The sequence below is a fragment of the Neofelis nebulosa genome, chromosome 16 (assembly GCF_028018385.1).
Source record: "Neofelis nebulosa isolate mNeoNeb1 chromosome 16, mNeoNeb1.pri, whole genome shotgun sequence".
Lineage (NCBI taxonomy): Eukaryota > Metazoa > Chordata > Mammalia > Carnivora > Felidae > Neofelis > Neofelis nebulosa.
Window position 1 is genome coordinate 42,060,721 of NC_080797.1, and position 6,094 is coordinate 42,066,814.

Below are 6,094 nucleotides of genomic sequence, written 5' to 3' on the forward strand. Positions count from 1 at the left end.
ACCCCATTATGTATTATGTAATGAACATATGTTCATTATGTATTTCTGTCCAGTCTTCCCATACCCTCCTTCCCTTTCTTTATTTCCTCTCCATCTTCTATGTAGTTCTTAACTTAGGCCACAAAGGCAATGAGATAGGTGATTTTGTAACAGCTGTCTGGTGGAAACATTCTGTGGCCTCCTCATTTTAAGGTCTGTGGATGGTTTTATCTGTAGTACCTTCTCTAGTGTTGCAGCTGCCACGGCTTTTGTGAAGAACATGACTAAGTCCAGTCTCCATTCTTCTCATCCAAATCATCTAAAGACATTTTCATGGCTAAAATGAAGACACCAGTCCCTTAACTTGAATTATCTGGAAAATCCATCTCTAGTTGAGGACAAGAATTGGACTTATTTGTCAGGTATATTTATTTATTTTCATTGGTCAACAAGGCTTCAACTAGATCTTAGTTGTCAACTTCAAGTACTGTAACTGCTTTTTTCTTAAGTTGCATACAAATGAAAGACATTGATTAACTTGGGATATGCATACAGCTGGGAAATTTTTCTTTAAAAAATAAATTTGAAAAATAGAACTCAAATTCTTATGGCTCCTTTGCAAAAGGTAGCATTGAAATATATAAAGAGCATGTGCTCTGAAGAATTGGAAAGACCTTTAGATCTGGGAGAGTTAGAAGAGACTGGTAGAGTTTAATTTTTGAGCTTCAACCTTCCCCACCACCCCTCAGTCTCGACTCCCTTTTTACAAATAAGGAAAATTTCCCAGACAAGTGAAGGTCTTCCCAAGGTCACATGGCTCATCGGCATGCATTCTCAAATCTTATTTCTGATCAGTGCTCATTCTGCTAAAATTGTTTTTCACTACGAAAAGTATTTTTTAAAAATGTTGAATGTGCAATATTCACATTCAACTCAAGTTGAAGGAAAGAGCTAATGTTTAATTGGTTGTATTAAGAACTTCACAAAGCAAAATTACATCAAAATGAATCATCCTTTTCAAAGATTTCTCAGAAGAATATAGTGTAAGATACACATACTTTGGAGCCAGATGGATCTGGGTTTACATCTCAGCCCTGTGTTCTGACCTTGAGTCAGTAACTTACCTCTTCCGACGATAAGGATACTGATTTGCAATGTTGTTGTGAAAATTAGCAGCACTGCATGTGAAATACAGAGCACAGTACCTGAGATATAATAGGTACTCAAAAAATAGCAGCATTTATCAGGCAACATCAAACCTAACTTTTATAGAAGTTATGGTAAGGGTTACATAATCTTAGGAATAAAGAGAAAAATGGGCACTGTGCAGGTGTCTGTGTGAAGTGAATAGACGGATAAAATGAGTCTAGGCAAATCCAGTGTGCTCATAAATTAGTTCCTGTCTCTCTTGACATGAGTCAGTTCAGATACTGAAGACTATTTCAACTACCTCGTCGAGGTCCTCAGCCAAATGTGAGTAAGATAGGGGTCAGAACAGCAAAACCAACTGGTCTAGCTGCTGGGACCTGGAAATATTCTTTGAGTCCTGAAGCATATTAGCCAATATGCTTGGGAGCATGGTTTTTTACTTTCTTTCTTTTCATTAGTTTGTACAGCTTTGGTCCTCAACATCTGCCTTGGTGTCCTGATCTGCATGCTGGTTCCTCTAGTCGAGTTCAGGACACTTTGCTGAGACCGTGACAGCCTGCCTAGTCCTTAACACTCACCCCTTTCAGAAATGGGCGCTGTCATTTGGAGCCCTTGATACTGACTGTGTCCTGCTCCATGTAGATGGAGAACAGAATCAGAATAAGCCCAAGCTCACCTCATATTTCTGAATGTTGTGGTTGGACCCTGAGTCAACGCCATCAAGTGTCAATTCTCTACTTCAGTTAACACACCCACCTAGATTCTATACCGACCCAGCTCCTTTGTTTTCTCCTGCTGATAAGTTTCAATAGTTTCTTGCACCAAGCTGTCTTGATCTAACCAGTCTTTAGAAGATCTGCAGGTAAAAGAAAAGGTTGATGTAGATATCACAAGGAAACTGATCTGTGAAGGACATTAATATTCTCATATCATCTACCTTTTCCTTGAGCTATAACTCTCTGTTACTCTCTGATGTAAAGCTGTGAATAAGTTCTCAGATACTCATTGTGGGGTTTCAGTGATGCAACTCTTTCCCTTCATGAGGTTTGGCAGAGCAGGAATTCATGGCTGGGGGTCAGCTCTTCCTTCTGATGGTGAGCCATGTTTCTTGGACAAGCTTTAGGCACCTCAAATTTTCCTTTTGTTATTTATTTCATCATCCAAAGAGCCTTGCATATATACTTGCAAATGTCTGAAATACCACTAGATAAATCGATGAGGAACTCCTTCAGAGACACTTGATATAACACCACAAAATAAAGCCAGTTCTAATTTTGACCTTTATTTACATAAATGATAACAGAACCAAAGAGGTCTTGGGTGCAATGTTTGGGCACTGATGGGCACTTGACCGAGAATGAGTGGAACACAGGGGATTAAGTTGTTGTGCACTACTGCCCACATTTAATATGTCCTTTCTCACAGGCAACAGAAATTGTTTTTGCTTCTATGAATGGTAGAAGCAGAAACTCTGAAGGACACCCTGAATGGCAATCATGGACTGCAAATATTAACTTCCAGGGATCTATATTTGCAATTTTTTCTCAATATAGGCTGACTACTTTGACCCTCAGACTTGTTCCAGGGTATTTGCTACTACTTTGAGTTGTTTTTAAATTAGAGAATCAATCTGGCAGTCCATCATATCATTAAAAAAATTAGATGTACAAAGATCACAGGATAGACCCAGCATAGATAAAATGCATGCTTTTTATTGTTATTCCAGAAGGAGGGCTGTTTTTCTGCCCCAAACTCTTACTCTTTCCCCGAGTTCCTATTATGACCAACGACATGGATCGACAGGTGCCAGGAGTATCATCTGCAATCATGAGCCAGAAGAGATGGGATGAGATAAAGAACCAGAAGTGCACAATTGGGACATAGATCACTGCAGAGCCACCTGTAGTTGTTAAGGTTCTTTTGGTCACATGCACTGTAAAATAACCCAGGGAAGCTCAGGCACATTAAAAAACATTTTGTCATAATCATAGCGTGGTTCTTACAGAATTGAAGTAAGAGATGAATAACTGAGGCTCATAGGGGGAGGGAATGAAGGCAGCATGGATGCTTTGTCAGTAGAAATTTAGGGTCTTTTTCTTGAGGTAACAACTGATCAGTTTCAATTGTTCTGTTTCCAAATATTGCCATTCCAAATGTCAAAACCCCAGCAGATCATTCTGGGTTAGGTGACTATCTTTGAATTAAACTGTTTTATTTTTAGTGGTTTTTAATGTTTATTTTTATTTTTGAGAGAGAGAGAGAGAAAGTGAGTGGAGGAGGGGCAGATTGAGAGGGAGACCCAGAATCCAAATCAGGATCCAGGTTCTGAGCTGTCAGCACAGATCCCGATGTGGGGTTTGAACTCTCAAACCATGAGATCATGACCTAAGCCAGTTGGACGCATAGCTGACTGAGCCACCTAGGCTCCTCTGAATTAAACTGTTAGGTCAGGGGGTAGAGTAACACAGGATGGACAAAGCTTCTGGGACACATCCATGTGGCCTGGGTCAGTCTCAGACAAGAGTATTTGTTTTGAGTTGAATAGCCACCCACCCCATGCCCCCATACTGTTTGCCACACACCTTATATCCCAACCTTAACTCTCGCAATTATTCCCAAAGATCAACTATAGATCACATGAAAAATGAAAATGAACTACACACATGTGCACACACACACACACACACACATACACAATCTGAAGAAGAAAAAAAATTGTATTACAGCGATTTTATGCTTATATATATATCAAAGATGCTGAAGCTTTGTTGCTGAAGAGAAAATTTGCTCTTTAGCTCATAGAATGTTGGTTCTGAGGCTCATAAGGGGAGGGATTCTATGAGGGATTCAATTCAAATTTGGGATTGTGTGTATCCCAAATTTGTATGTTGAAGTCCTATCCCCCAATACCTCAGAATGTGACTTTATTTGGAGATAAGGACTTTACAGAGGTAATCAATTTCAAATGAGGTTATTAGGGTGGGATCTAATGCAATATGACTGATATTCTTATAAAAACTAGGTAATTTAAAAACAGGTGAGAGACGCAACACACAGGGAGAACGCCATGTGTAGATAAAGGCAGGGATCCGGGTGGGTGATGCATCTACAAGCCAAGAGACGCCAAAGATTGCCAGCAACCTACCAGAAGATAGGCAACAGGCACAAACAGCTTCTTCACTGCCCTCAGAAGAAAGAAGCCCTGCCGACCTCTTGAAACTTGGACTTTTAGCCTCCAGATACGTGAGAGCACACATTTTTGTTTTTTAAGCCACCCAGTTTGTGGTACTTTTCACAAAACCCCACCAAACAAATACAGTGTTATCAGAATGGGAAAGGGTGATGATTATACCCTGAAAAATGAACTTTGAATTTTCAAAGAGAAAAATTATCTCATAAGAATCTTTTTATATTAGATTGTTGAATTGCTTTTCTGTTGAGGCTAGCCTTCACCTTCATTCCCATAGGACAAGATGTGAGCATTTAATTAAATTCTCAAATGTGTCACAGATAAGATAAGATTGAGTAAGTAAGCCGTTAAGTAAATGGGCTTATAGTCACATATAGAGATATGGCCTAGTATTCTTATGTTCTTAGGGAAATTTTCTAATGTTAAGTTATTCTTTTCTCAGTGTAATAATTAGGACTTGAACTAAACAGTCACTGGGAAGTTATAAAGAAATAGATTTTGTTGCATTTTTAGGTCAACAGTGGACTTTTTCCTCTCTGTAATTACTAACGTTAGCTCAGCCATCTGTCCTTTCTACCAGTGAACCCATACATTTCAAAGACTCCAGCTGAGAAAATCTTGACTATCTTTCTTCTCCAGCAAAATATAATGATTTCCAGTAATTTATAAATGTTTGGAATAGAGAAAAGTCTTGTAGATATTACAATGGTTTGTGTTGAGGTTACCCAACCCCCAATTCACTGGCAAGTGGCATGGCTCCAAAGGAGAATGTTGTTCTGTTATTCAGAAAAAAAAAAAAAAGGTAACTATACTCAGACTTTTGGTGATGAGCTCAATATGAAATTTTGTAACTCGGTATAAGTGAGTGCTGGGGCTATTTAGCATGTTGTTGTAGTGGTACTTATCACAATCTGTAATTATCTCTTTTATATGTTCAATGTTTATTGCCCCAATGTTATAAACCCCATAAGGACCAGGAATATATTTGTCTTGGTCCCCATTGCGTTCCACCAATCCAGGGAATTTAATACATATTGATTGGATAAAAGGATGATTAAGTATGAAAAATCAGTGATTATTGCAGGGTCTAGGCAAAATATTACTAGTATGAAACAGATGATAGATAGGTTTGTACTTCAGGAGATGGGTTTGTACCTCACCTTTACTGATATTTAACCTACTAATTAAAAAGAAATTCTCAGCTTGGCTATGCCCTATCTTGTCTTTATCATCTTTAATAGTTCTTCATTTCTTATAGCACAAAGTTCAAAGTCTACAGAGAACAATTCTCTTTACAATCCATTTGGATCAGCACATCTAGCCTCCCCTCTTCACATGCCTCAAGGCTTTGTCTTAGCTTTTTCCCTCACTACATTCCTTCTGGGCTAGCTAGACAGGGCTATTTTCAACCCCATGTGTTCTTGTACTTTCCAAGCTATATGATGGTGTTCTTGCCTAGAATATGTGTCTCCTTCACCTCTATCTGCTGAAATTCTATGAATCTTGTGGGACTCATCTCTCTGCTTCCATAGAAACTTCCATAAACTCATTTCTTTTAATAAAATTAACCACTTTCTCATTAGTGCTCTCCCCCAAATAATCTTTTTGTAGCCAATGAATTACTTTTCCTTGACTGTCTGTATAGTTGTAGTGCTTTTGAGAAACCCTTTAAGGAATTTATTTATTCCTCAATCCTCTGAACCTAGCTCAGAGTGTGGAACATAGTAGGTGCCTAATGAATGTCAAATTGATCCTTTCTTGTTTTTCTCAGATTTC